The sequence below is a fragment of the Ctenopharyngodon idella genome, chromosome 17 (assembly GCF_019924925.1).
Source record: "Ctenopharyngodon idella isolate HZGC_01 chromosome 17, HZGC01, whole genome shotgun sequence".
Taxonomy (NCBI): Eukaryota; Metazoa; Chordata; class Actinopteri; order Cypriniformes; family Xenocyprididae; genus Ctenopharyngodon; species Ctenopharyngodon idella.
Genome location: NC_067236.1, coordinates 22,852,228 through 22,867,770, shown reverse-complemented (window position 1 = coordinate 22,867,770; position 15,543 = coordinate 22,852,228).

Genomic DNA, 15,543 nt, shown 5'->3' with positions numbered 1-15,543 from the left:
TGAGAAAAAAAGTTGAAATAATGGTGAAGCAGTCTCCACAAATGGTTGCAAAGAACCAAAGAACCAAAGAAATAGCAGGGGTCCTTGATTATGACTTCACTTTTTTTAACTTTAGTTAGTGTGTAATGTTGCTGTTTGAGCATAAACAACATCTGCAAAGTTACGACACTCAAAGTTCAATGCAAAGGGATATATTTTCTTTTACAGAAATCGCTTTTTAAGGACTACAACAAACAGCTGGCAAGGACTACAACTGGCTTTTTCCAGGGTAGGTGACATCACAAACCCCAAAATTTACATAAATCCTGTCCCCGAGAACACGCAACAGAGGGGGTGAGGCCATGTTGAGCTGCTTTAGAGTAGAGGAAGAGTTGTTGTAGTTGAGTGTTGTTGTCATGCCGTCATTTTACTCCGGACTGCTTCACAAACGAGGGTCAATTCGACACAGGATTTGCACAAAAGATTAACATGACAGCACATACTAGTCGATGAGTTGAATCAACTCAATAAATTTATCCACTAACCATTCAGAAACGTCCAGTTTCATTCTAAAAGTTGTAACTTCTTCCTGAGTCTCTCCATCAGTGTCCGACTCCGGTTTGAACAATGTAAGGCTGAACACCGTTACTGACAATCCTCATTTTGGCTGCGTGAGATTCTCCAGCTTTGTTGTTGTTGAGCAACTGAAGCACGAGCTGTTAAAGCTCCGCCCTCTTCTGGAAAGGGGACGGGAGTAGCAGCTTATTTGCATTTAAAGGGACACACACAAAAATGCCGTGTTTTTGCTCACAAAACTTCATACACTGCAAAACTTCATACACTGCAAACACAACTTACAAGGTACCAGGCAGATAAAAAAAAAAAAAAAAATCTTTTTGTGTCCAATATAATTGATGATCCATGACGGTCTATGGGCTCTGAAACTTAAACTACCTACTCAAGTGTACTACAATGTACAAGACTCATTGACTCATCTTTACTATAGCTTAACAATAGCTCTGTTTTTGCATCATGCTTAAGGTTTTCTTCTAGACTGTTGAAGACGAACCTTAGCATTTACCTTCTATTCTTAGCAACCTGAGACAATCACCTCACTGTGCCCCTCTCTTGTAGAGCACATCGCATTGGAAATAAAGTGTCATAATGGCATCCGTGTCATAACTTCTTTCTGTTGGTTCTGCAAATACAGACAGTAACTGATGTCTGAGGCTCCTAAACATGTCATGCACACTGCCTACCACAAAAATAGACTAGAATAACTCAAATACTTGATGCAATCATGCAAATTTCCCTCAGTACTCATTTCCTCAAACGTTTTCCCATTTATCCATGTTTTCACTCAAGCTGAGCTCATCAGCTTGACTTCAAAGAGATGAAAGGAAAGAAAGGTGTGAATGATGATTTTATGGGCTGTGGGAGATGTTTTGAATGAAATGCGGAAAGTGATAACCTTGATATCTTTAAATTGAGTTTTTTAATGTTATCATCAAATAAATTGTTCCTTTCACTAAATTGTCCAGATTTTAATTCTACATTAAGCACGATTAGGGCTCAGGTCAGAGGTCAAAAAGGGCTAAAAATAAAGTAAAATAAATTGGATGCTTCTTTTCCACAGAATACCACACAATATAGGTTTTGCATGACTTCTCATGCATTTCAAAAACCTAACTTCCCTCCCAAGTCTATTTCAGAGAGGTTATTGAGGTTTCAAGATGGATGTATCCTTGGCTACAGGGCGAGTGGACAGTTATGCCCAAGTTTGAAAGGATTCCCAGTGGTCTTCATGTTGTGTGCATGGCTGATCGGTGCTCAGGCAGGTCTTAGATGAGGAATGAGGCAGGTGCGGACCTTGGAGGTTTGGGTGATAGCCTTTCAACCTGTGATTAACTGAGACTCTTCCATAGTCTGACACTTTACAAGCTATGATTGAGTTTGCAATTCAGCCATTCGCTCTGCACTCCTTACCGCTTTCTGAAATCATTAGAAGTCATAGAAGCTATGAACACCTGGTGCATCATAAACATATTATGCTATCTGACACAACTGAGAATAACTGAGCCAAAATAACAAAACAGTAAAGAGTTGACATCACTCGCATACACATGGACAAATTCTGCTGTAAAAGACCACATTAAAAGGAATGTTTGAAAGGATTCTCTGAATTACCTTTCAAGGCCATTGAGCCACAGACGGTTTTGGTTTCGTGTCTTTGACTGTATCCATTGACCAAATGAGCTGCAGGTCAGAGGGTGCGTGTTCTGGCTTGCTGAAGTCAGCAGGATCACAGTCCTCTCATTTTTCTCACCATGGCTCTGCCACAGTGCAAGGTTTTGATCAGTGGCCAGATTCTTTTCACACTTCCCCTTGCTTATTGGAAACTGATGGAAAAATTCCATCTCGTGTGAGTGTGGAGAGAGTGATAGAGGTTCAGAGCATTTAACATGATTTGTGGGCAACCAGTCTTGGACTCAGGGGATGATGCAATTGGTAATCGGGGACAATAGATACAACATTTTACATGATGTATAGCAGAGGATGCATCATGTTTGGAAAAGAATAAATCTTTCACGAGGGTAGCTTTAAAAATTGAGTTAACATGTAATGTAAATGTCTTCAAAGTCAACATGTAGTCAAAATTGACTATTTGCTTTCTTAACCCTCTGGTGCTGTTTGCGTGTCGGTCAAAATTTACTAGGGATGCAAAGGGGTGGAAAATTTCCAGAAATCCTGCACTGTAAAAAAGAAATGTTGGTTTAACTTAAAGTAAGTTACCTGGTTGCCTTAAAATTTTGAGTTAATACAATAAAGGTGATTGGTTTAATCAACAGAAACTCAAAATATTATGTTATCTGAACCACATTAATTATTGAAGTTGATTTGACAAAAGAAAAAATGTTGTGATAACAAATCTGGAAATTTTTCAGAAATTTTCTGCCCTTTTGCATCCCTAAAAATGACTGATTTTTTTTTTTTTTTAATCATCTCAATGACATGATTGTACTAGTTCGATAATGTTTTTTTATTTAATATTTTGTATTTTTAAGAGATTTTATGCTACTGAATTGTATTTATGCAGAAGTTATAATCCATGTTTTCACTTTTTGAGCATGGACTTGAAAATGAAATATCCAACTTAAACTGTCATAAATCTTGAATGCTTTGGACTTAAGTTTGGTCTCTTTCTAAAGACGCACTTGGCAGATTATTGAAGAAGTGAAAAAAGTTTTAAAAAGTGAACTTGAAAAAGGTTATGCAACTTTACATTTATTGTTATGGAAAATGCACAAAAATACCATTTTAATATTTTATAGGAAATATATATTTTCCAAAACATGTTTTACTCTCAAACTGTGAGATAATCAAAGCCATAAATCTAAACAAGCAGTGTTCCAAATTTGAGGTTGATATCTCAAAAAATTAGCTTTCAGTAAGAATTTGTTGTGCATAGTACCAAACGTTTCCAATAGATGAAATTCATGTCCCATTCATTTCCAATGCGGTGTGTACAAATGTGACAATTTTTTTAGGACCATTAAACCTTTTTTGAATCATGTCCATGATTTATTTATTATTATTATTATTGGTATGCGTGTGTGTTCACACAGCAAGTGCCAAAATCTTTACCAAGTTTAGTACCATTCTAATGTAACAAAAGTCTAACAAAACAAAACGTCAATTTGTCAACCCAACAGCACCAGAGGGTTAAAAGCACTGATCTTGTTGTGCTTATCAAAGAAAATGTAACCTTTTATCAAAATGTAAAAAACTTTCTCTGCCTCTGAAACAAATTTCTGTCAGCTAACATCACAATTTTCACTCCCCTCCAACCACCTTACTGGGCAGAACCTTAAAATCCATCACATGCAGACATCCAATTCAAACAGTACAATTTTGGCCACAATTGCAAAAGATTTCTCCTGTCACAGAGCAAAATTGTCAGTCTTTGACCATTAAGTATGGCATGTGTGCCAATGACCGAATAGTTCTCCTGCAATAAACCTTCAATTCCATTCTGACAAAGTTCTGGCAAATCTTTTACCCACGATCTCACTGGGATTACGGGAAAATGTGATGCATCACAAAGCCATCCGAAATGGATCTGAAGCACCTAATGTCTTCAATTTCAACCCATTGCCTATGCAGCAAATAACATTAGATGCAAATACAATTAGATTAAATTAAGTCAAACAAAAACAAATTACGATGATATTGATTCTTAGCTTGCTTGTTATTTTACTTGCCAAAAAGGCTCATTATTAACCGCCTCTTGTCCTCATGGAGTTGCTGATGGCATCCTGAAATAATTTCATTATCCTATGCACAGCACGGAAAAAACTGAGAATTATACAGCGTACCAAAGACTGGAATTGAGATTTTCAGATCCCTCTCTGGGGTTGATTGCAATGTTTTCTATCAACGTCCTATCAAAGCACAGATGTCAACAGCAATTCAAACAAACCCATTAGACTGTGTCCTTTCGCCTGGCAAGCTATAATCACGGTAAAATTAGAGATGTTTGAAAGTGTGAGAGCATACAAAATAGCAATGAGTGTCATATTGCTGATGAAGATATGGATCGATGGCTCAGTCTGGCACTGTGTCCAGCGTACAGATGATAATTGTGCCGTGTATGTGGCGTATCTGCACGAGACTGTAGGTCCATAATTGAGGACATGTTTCTGTGATATGTGTCGAAATTACCAGTAATTGCTTCTGACCACGTGGCAATGCTAATTTCCTCAATAATCAGGAGAAACGTACACATACTATAATGGTTTCTTTGAGTGCCTTAAGTTCACAATAATCAAGAAGCTCTAAGTGCCAGCAGTAAAATGTGAACGTGTCTTAGCTAATTCAACCAACAACTTGATGTGCCTCCTCCATAAACTTCACAATCTGACATAAAACTGAGATAAAGAGGTTTCATTAGCATGAAAAAACAGCATGTTGTTGTTCTGAGAATCTGGATGTTTAGTTTAACATCCCCAAGGGCCATACCAAAATCCTCCAGCTAAAGCATGTGCTAGCACATTATCACTTCAGTTATACAGAGGCAGACAGTCGTAATCCACATACTTTTGGCATAATGTCAAGAAACAGTGCTATTACAGAGACAGAAGCACTAGTACAGACAACATCAGGTGTTGAGGAAAATGTCTTTCATTGTGAGAAAATCAGATCTGAAGTCGCCAGCAAAATTTGTCAAGTTATGTCTGTCCAAGATGTTAAAAGTGCTCACACACTTTTGCTTGACAATCTTAATCTACATGTTCATCTCTAATGTCAGGATAACGGCAATCTGAATGGTTCTTTAAAGGGGACCTATTATGCCCCCTTTTTTTTTTAAAGATGTAACATAAGTCTCAGGTGTCTGTGAAGTTTCAGCTCAAAATACCCCACAGATCATTTATTAGACCATGTTGTAAATGTTCATTTTTGAGTGGAAGGAAAAACATGCTGTTTTTGCGCATGTATCTTTAAATGCAAATGAGCTGCTGCTCCCCACCCCGCTTTCCAGAAGAGGGCAGAGCCTTATAACTCGTGATACTCTGCCAAAAACTAACAAAAAATCTGTTTGGTTTTGATTATCATCTCTATCGCGGCCACACTTACGTGACATTGACGTTCTTACGTGACATTCTTTGTCATCATGAAAGTTTATTATCTGCATACGTTTTAAAGCAGTATGAGTAGCAAACTAAGTTCTCTTTTACGTGTTATTGTGCATAAACTGTCAAATACACAAGGTTATATCAAAAACACACAAAGTTCACATGAACACAGTCAGTTATGTCTGTGAACATACACCACAAGTAAAGAAATCTCATGTGTATATTAGATCTGTGTATTAAAGTGAAAGCAGCATAATATACAGTAACTACTGCTGTATATGCTGTTAATATAAGACAAACAACAAAAGAAAAACAGAAAATCACTCACTGCTTTTGACTGAATAACTTCAGTAGCTTTAATAAGAATGAATTTCTTACTTGAATGCTGCTGTTAAATGCTCTGGCGAGGAGATAAACATGGCACACTGTGTACAGCTCACTCAGAGCGGGGTCTATGCTAATAGGGCAGAGTCCGTCACCAATCATGGGCGGGGCCTAAGCAATAATGTCACAAAAGCTACAATTAAAACGGCTTATTTTGAGACACTATTTATGATTTATGGGGATTAAAAAAAGAGGAGTGGATTTTTATCATTTTAGGGTGGTTGTATACACACACTGCCGACGCACATTTATGTTCAAACACCATGTAAAAGTGAATTTTGCATAATAGGTCCCCTTTAATGACACCTCATCTACCTGTAGAACATTCACTGAGGGAAAAACTAGCATGCTGACAGCTAAACTGCTACACTGAAGCATAAAGAACAGCTGCATACCAATTTGCATACTATCCATACTAAATAGCATGTTAAATATGACATTTGAATCAAATATGAATTCTAAATCATTCCTGCAAAAGAATAGCTAAATCAATCTAAACTGGGATGTTGTTCTAAGCCATTTCATACTAATCTAACTGGTCTCAGAGTCCACCCTACATTTTTTTGAAGATGGATTTTAAAAGGGTGGATCTGCGCATACTCTTTTTCACTCTTATTGCGCACAACCCTGAAAACGAGAATGGGCCTTTAGAATGTATAAGTGTGCTAATTTCGACAGAACCAATCTCTTCAATGGCACCCATGTTTAATAAATCTTTGGACACCCGGCTAAAAGAAAAGTTCATCCAAAAATTAAAATTCTGTCATCATTTACTCACCCTCAAGTGGTTCTAAACCTGTATGAATTTCTTTGTTCTGCTGAACACAACGGAAGATATTTGGAAGAATGTCAGTAACCAAGCAGATTTCGTCCCCCATTGACTACCATATTTATTTTTCCTACTATGGTAATAAATGTATGAATTTCTTTGTTCAGCAGAACAGAAATTCATACAGGTTTGGAACTACTTAAGTTGGGTAAACTATCCCTTTAAAGGGGACATATCATGAAAATCTGACTTTTTCCTTGTTTAAGTCCCCGGTGCATCTACCAACCCAGAAAACGTGAAAAAGGACAACCCAGTAACTTTGTTTTGGAAAGCCTTTCTCTGCAAGCATGTGAAAAAAAATTGGCCACTCAGATTTCGCTTCCCTAGTGATGTTGGAAGGGGATCTTATTATAAAATTACTGCCGCCATTTTGTTTTCGCAAGTGAGGCAAAGCTTTAGATGAAGAAAATGTAAGTAAGGCAAAGCTTCAGATGAAGAAAATGTAAGTATTTTTAAGTAATGCAGTGTGTTTCTTTGGTTCAGGCAGCTCCACTTTCCACGTGCTTTCCCTTAGCCTCCATACGCTCTCTTACTTTATGCTAGCACAAACAGAAGATGTGTTTGACAGAAATGTATCAGTGTTACTTATGACTCACCCTCAAAACAGCTTAGACTACTAATGTAATGTCATTTTATGCCGGACTTCTTCACAAACGAGGGTCAATTCAATGCTGGATTTGCACAAAAGATTAACATGACGGCACATGCTAGTCGATGAGTTCAATCAACTCCATAACAACTACATAAATTTATCCACTAACCATTCAGAAACGTCCAGATACATTCAAAAACCTTCCTGAGTCTCTCCATCAGTGTCCCACTCCGATTTGAACAATGTAAGCTCAAAATACCCCACAGATCATTTATTATAGCTTTTCAAATATGCCCCTATTTGGGTGTGAACAAAAACATGCCATTTTTGTTCACACCCAAATAGGGGCAAATTTGAAAAGCTATAATAAATGATCTGTGGGGTATTTTGAGCTGAAACGTCACAGACACATTCTGGGGACACCAGAGACTTATATTACATCTTGTGAAAAGGGGCATAAGAGGTCCCCTTTAAAAAAAAAAAGAAAAAAGAAAAAGAAAGAAATCCACATTGCACCTGCCTATTAAATTGGGCCTGCTTAAGCTTTCTTTGATGCCTCATTTGGTGCCTTTTTATTAGGAAGAAATCAAGTTCAATTTGCCTCCTGTAGCAAATAACAGCATTTTTCTACAGATCCACTGGAATCCAAACCACCTCTCATGTCTTACTGTTTCTTTCCTGGCAATGCATGAATATTCATATTTGCGTTTTCCATATCCAAGGTCTCCAGCAGAGAAACAGAGGGGTCATGGGGGATAGTGCTTTCTCTGTGAACTCAGCAGGTGCTTAAGAGCAAGATGTGATAACTGGATGTAGCCTACTCAATGAGAATGCTAAAGCAACTTGTCAGTCCTCGATGTACAGCATTCGCCTAATAACACAGCATGCAGTTGATCGCAAGATGAGACTTGTAACCTTCTGCAAGCCGCCCAGCTCACCATCCATCCTCCATCTCCGAAGTTTGACCCTTCCAAGGACACCAACGTGTAATGGAGCACTTCATTTTACTTATTTAGCTGTGCATGTATGAGCGCCGGACAGGCCTCAAATTGAACCGGGGCTCACTGATGTTCAATTGTCATTTACCCAAATGCCACTTTGCACAGCTTGAAGATAATAGGGCTACATTTACCATACAATTACCAGATTACCTCGGACACCTGTACCATTTTAATTTCCCCAGCAACAATGTAGAGGACAAGTCACAGACAGGTTCGCCGCTGGGTTTCACACAAACTGTTTGCAACAAATGGATATACATACATAAATGGATATCATGTGTGTAGGTGGTTGTGTCCGTGTGTGTATGTTTACGAGGCATCATCATTCCGCGGCTTACCCAACGTAAGATGGAGAGTAAACAGTGAATATCCAGGGGGTCTTCTTCAGCCGTCACACTAATGCCCAGCAGTGCTCCCGCATGACAGCAGCAGATTACTCTCTAAATTAGGACTCATTTACAGCAGCTGTTGGACCAATTTTACTTGGGGAGGGAGAAATAAGCTCTCATCCTGTCTAAAGTGATCTGTAACCTACAGCATGGCCTTGAATATGTATTAGATTTGTTTGAGGAGCGGATGGAAGGGAAGGATAGACTACTGTAGTTGCTTGCCTTTTCTATAAACAATCAGGGCTTGACATTAACACCCGCCAAATGCGGGTGGATTTCAGCAGTGGCGTGTAACGCAGTCATTCCTACTAGCCACTTTGGCAGGTTGAATTTTATATATAATATATACATTTTTTTTCAGTTTTTTAAAAAAAAGGCATCTGAAATGAATAATAGATAAAATTAAAAATATCTATATAGCAGTTTTCCCTTATGGTATCAATGTCAAAATTGTGGTCAGTGAAAATGATGAGTGGCTAGTAAGCCCTGTAAACAATGAATAAAAACTACAATAAAAAAAAAAAGTACTACAATATGAATTGCCTGTGTTTCAAAAATAATACTTCTTATTTTTTAACTTTAACAAGTTCGAATCTCACAAAAAAAAAATCCAAATCATATTTCAAACCATAATCAAAAGAAAAAGAGGAAATATATATTGCATAAAGGAAGTTAAGCTATTTTTTTACCATAAAGAATGTTTGTTTTTAATATATTGACATTTTCATGACAATTAAGCACAATTTCTTACAAAATTCTCATCATCATGAGTTTTGTAATTTCCATTATTCTCAATCATGATTCTCACTTTTAACTGTATATTCTATATTTTAAGCACTGTATTATAGTTAAAAAAAAATAAAAAATACTGTAACACGATACATATTTAAATTAGATAAAGGCAGGGCAAATCAACAAATAAATAATATATACATACATATTAGGGCTGTTGATTAATTACTGAAAAATCTGTGATTAATTTTTATTTACATTACAGATTTTAGGTTGCAATTCACCCTTTGCCGGGAGTTTCATTGACAGGCAATCTGACCAATCATGACGCTGAATCCGCCATTTTGTCTGACAAAGGAACCAGACAGTAGGGTTAATAAATTAACGTCGGTGGATTTAAACTTGAAAAAATGGTGTGCATTGATGTCTTTCTGCGGTGGAAACAACATACCTTCTGATGTTCATTCATGTTTATTACTAGTAGGAAGAGATGATCAGTTCACGTGCCGCTTGAACTGAGATGCTACAGCGATTTGTCACGACACTTTAAAGAGCCATAAAATGGTATTTATTGTTTGAATTTCTTTTTTTTTTTTTTTAAATGACAAAATTTGAAAGCTGAGACTTTGTTTCATACCAAAAGTGACCTGCTCTGTTTTTGTCTGTCGGTGCATTGTCAGTGTCCTCTTTGCTCCGCGATGTATTTTTCACTCTGTGACTGGGTTGCCAGGTTTTCACAACAAATCCTGCCCAATTGCTAGCCCAATCACGTTTAAAGGGGGGTCCTCCGGTAAAAAATGGGGGGGGGGGGGTAAAATCCGCATTTTTGGCGGGGTTCCCTTGGTAAAATTCGCATTCCAGAGGCTAAATATCATGTTATTTGGGGTCGTTTTAACCCGCAGACATAAAAAAACAACCCGCGGCAACAGTGTTAAAGTAGCCTGATTTTGCGGGAAAACTGTGGACTTGACAACACTGTGAGAACATGAAGTGTTGCGTGATAGCGCAGTGGCTTGTCAGACAAAGCAACAGTAACTAAGGGGGGGCAGGGTTTTGCGAAGGGTCAATTGTACTGCATTACAAAAATGTAGAGGAAAATGTGCATAACTTTCATGGAAATAATAATCCATAAAATACAATATTCCTCAAAATTAACATCATTATCTTTAAGCCAAATATATTGCAGTGAAATATGACTTGTGAGACCTATCAATCAGAGCAAAAGTCAGTAATATGACCAGATCAGGAAGTAACTCTCTCTGCCTTCTAAATTCTGTATGATGGACCTGAGGCACATACTGAGATGAGACGCCGGCCAAGCAATGGTCCTTCAGTTCCATCAGAGAAATCATTTGAGTCAATTCACTCACTGATGAGGCATGAATATATGTGGCAAATTCTGTTCGGGAGTGATTTATCCTAATTGTCACACTGGGACCTCCTATTACACCGCTGCAGAACGGGTCACTGCATTAGAAAATTAAAGCTGAGGCATTCATTTTAATTCTATTTGTAAATTCTCGCCTGTGGGATGAAGATGTGCTGAGCATGTATAAATGCCTCTATATGTCCCCAGTGGGCCCAACGTTGGCCTCTCAGAAGCATTCACCTCTACGCGTCCTGCCCCGCTCCGCCGTGTGAAGGGAAGCAGACCCTGGGTGGATGTGTTTTGTTTTATGTGGAAGTGTGTGTGTGTGTACCTGAGTTCTCCTTCCTCTTAGTTCCACTCACTGCTTTTGTCCTGCGCGCCGAGATCATCATTTCCACATTCACCATAAAGTCAAACCAGCGACCAGGAGCATGAATCGTCTAGCTGTATCATTTACTGTATGGATGGTCTTGCTCTAACCTTATTCCATTCCAGAGGTATTAAATGATTCAATTATTCTCTCTGAATTTAATGGAACATTAGGGAATCAGTCTGAAATTGATATCGGGCACAAACTATTACTGAGTTAATTATTGCTCCAGGTACTTTTATAGCACTGACTCCACATATATATACTCTATTTTTCTGTCTGGGCATGGAAATATTCAGAAAAAATTACACGTGATTAATTGATATGGTGATTTGATAGAGACGGAGCGAAGCTTATAATATCCAAGGGGTTGGAAAATCACTAATCAGTCAGATTGCAGACTACATTTTATGAGTTTGAAATAACCAGGATGAGTAAATACTAGACACAAACACTTATCGTAACACCCTAAGCAAAGAAAGAAGACTTTAATGAGATATTGTGAAGAAATTTCAGTGGTTCTTGAAATTTACCACCCTTAGATGTATCATAACTGCGTCCTGACAGTCTCTAAATGACTTACTGATGGTTTCAATAAACTGAAAATGTTTCTTTAAATTTAACTGACACTTTGTCCAAAGGACCTCACAGAATACTAAGGGAACGTCTCCCCTGAGAAATCCCAGGTCAAGTCACTGTCTCAATGACTCAATGGTGTAAGGAGATCTCTGTGACTAACATTTCATGGCTAAGTCAGTGATTCACGAAGAGGCCTCAGCAAATTTCCAAAAGGATAACATGAAAATCAAGATATTTCTTATTTTAAAGGGATAAGTTCACCCAAAAATAAAAATATTACCCCATAATTTACTCACCCTCAAGCCATCCTATGTGTATATGACTTTCTTCTTTCAGATGAACACAATCAGAGTTATATTAAAGGGAACATATAATGCCCCTTTTGCAAGATGTAATATAAGTTTCTTGTGTCCCCAGAATGTGTCTGTGAAGTTTCTTCTCAAAATACCCCACAGATCATTTATTGTAGCTTGTCAAATTTGCCCCTATTTGGGTATGAGCAAAAACATGCAGTTTTTGTGTGTGTGTCTCTTTAAATGCAAATGAGCTGCTGCTCCCTGCCCACTTTCCAGAAGAGGGCAGAGCTTTACCAGCTCACGCTTTGGTTGATCAACAACAACAAAGCTGGAGAATCTCACGCAGCTAGAATGACGATTGTCAGTAACGGTGTTTAGTCTTACATTGTGCAAACCGGAGTCGACACTGATGGAGAGACTCAGGAAGAAGTTACAACTTTTAGAATGAAACTGGACGTTTCTGAATGGTTAGTGGATAAAATTATGTAGGTGCTGTGGAGTTGATTCAACTCATTGACTAGCATGTGCCGTCATGTTAATATTTTGTGCAAATCCAGTGTTGAATTGACCCTCGTTTGTGAAGCAGTCCAGCGTAAAATGACGCATGGTAACAACACCCTAATACAACAACTCTTCCTCTTCTCTAAAGCAGCCCAACATAGCCTCACCCCCTTTGTTTGGGGGTTGTGATGTCACTAACACGGGAAGAAGCCCGTTGTAGTCCCTACCAGCCGTTTGTTGTAGTCCTTAAACAGCGAATTCTTTAAAAGAAAATATCTTCCTTTGCATTGAACTTTGAGTGTCGTAACTTTTCAGATATTGTTTATGCTCAAACAGCAACATTACACACTAACTAAAGTTAAAAAAGTGAAATCATAATCAACCACCCCTTTAAAAACATCCTGGCTCGGCCAAGCTTTATAATAGGAGTGATTGGAGGATCACTTTTTTGAAGTCCAAAAAAGTCCATTCATCGATCATAAATGTACTCCACGTGGCTCTAGGGGGTTAATAAAGGCCTTCTGAAGCAAATCGATGCATTTGTGTAAGACAAATGTCCTTTTTTTCCCCCAAACTTTATAAAGTAAAATAATGAGCTACCAGCGTGACAGCCATACGCATTCGACTTGCGTCTAAATATCGTTAACTTCCGTGACGTAGTACACAATGCCATGACGTTCTACGCTACACCATGACGTACTACGCTATGTCCTACATTATAACGTGTAGCACGTCATATCATTGTGGAAGTGGAAGTTAACGCTTTTTAATTTACAAAATTATTCACAAAATTATTTTAACACAATCACTACCCTTATGATACCCTTATGTGATGTGCAATGTCAGTGGTACTATTGTGGCAAAAAAGCAAGAAGAATACATTTGTAAAGTATTTTAAGGAGACAGGCAGGGCATCACAGTTCAGTTCTGACTAAGATATCAGTAAAGTTTTTCTATTTCAGCAGTCATACAAAAAAAATCTTTTTTTTGTCCCCTTTTCTTTTTGTTCCTTACGTCTTCTCTCAGAACACAATCAATTTTGTCCAAATGGCCCCTTTGGATAATGATCAATTGCAGTAAAGCTAGCAGAGAGTCTGTGATAATGAGATCCCGTGTCCCTTTCATTCTGCCACGGTGCTGGAGATGTTCAGGTCCAGCTGTGGGAATGACAGATGATGAATAAGAAGAGATTTTTGCTGGAAGAAGAGAATGGGAAAGCTATTTTATCAGTCGGAGTAAAAATGCAGTGCAATGCGCACCCTTTTTTCATTAGTCCAGTTTGCTGCCCCTCCGCCTACAGTATGTCTCTGTGACCAAGAATGAAAGAAGCCCGAAATGAGATCATGACAATTGAAAAAATTTCCTGGGATGTCATTCAAATCTAAAAATAAGAGGGCAAGTCCATTATAGATCATGTGGCCTGAAAACAGATAACTGTTGTTAAGGGAAAGCAGAAAATTATTTGACAGATGATATTTAAAGAGTGCTATGGAGATTTTCTACAGTACCAGTACAAAAACATTAACAACAATGAACTGCCATAATAATATAGTTCAATTAATTATAAAATAATATTGTTTTGTTTTATATATGGGTATTTTTTACAGTAGCTACAATTTCAGGTATCCAGTCAGTATGGAAATGACAGTCCTACTTGTAAATAAGCAGTCTTGGAGTGTGACTGTATCATAAGGTCCTGTTTGGGTGACTTTCAATGATTCTGACAAGCCCACCATAACTTATAATAAATATGGTTGAATTCTAATGGTAATGTCAGTCTCGCAGACAGCTGAAAACTGTTATTTCTCCTTATCTCCATACTCCAATGGGCCCGAAGCAGGCAGTCGGCAGCCCTCATGCACGCCTTACTCTGAGTGACAGCCTGCCATGTACTGCGGTAAAAACAGCACAGCCAATACCTCACAAACTGACAGTGTCAACGGTAAGTAAATTCTGGCTATATGATGTGAATGACTGCTGAGCTGTATTTTATTCCAGGGGGCTACTTTTGTAAACCATTATGTTTACAAAAAACAAAGCTCCAGTTTTTAAAGCCGCATTATGTGTGGAGACCTTTGAATTTGAATGAAATGAAGCCTGCTAATATTTTTCACGCTATTTGTTTCTCTTCACGTCTTCGGTTTCAGAAACTACAACAGAGTCCCAATAAGTGGGTCGATGATAGTCTGCCACTGCGAGCCTTGTCATGTGTGCCATATGATAATCATTAATTCACTCGCACTACTTCTAGACTAGCCACTGACCCTATCTGACCCAGAAGAAATTGATTCTGCCTCTGAACCTCAGACATCAGCACAAGTTTCAGAAGAAAGAGGGATTGAGAGAGAGAAAGAAATCAGAGTACTCATTCCGTTATAAAGCCCAGTGTGCTGCCTTGCTGTCTGCTGCCTACAAAGAGAGCTAAGCTATGTTCGAAATCACCCCTTATACACTATTCCCTACATTATAAAAAGTAAATTAGGGGACCTGTTACCACAACTTAAATAAAGGCATGGTTGCAATTTAAAAATTCTAATTTTATTGTTAAGTTGCAAACATTATTTTGTTGAGTTCTTTTGACATAAGTATGTTGATCATTATATCAACATAATATCGCCTATAATTTAAACTCAAATTTCTGCGTTAATTGGCTTTTTAAAAAAATTAGGTTGTAGTAACTTAATGAAATTGTCTTGATAACTTCGGAAATTAGGCAGTGGATTTCTAGTTCCCAGCATCCTTTGCATAGGACTGGATAAGGAGAATAAATTTTGAAATTAAGTGTTAATTTATTTGTTTTCAGTGAAGGGAAAGACCTGTTAGTGTTTAATGCTGTTATGTTTGAGACATTTAAGAGTTTCTGCAATGTTGAAGTTTTTGTGGTTACCA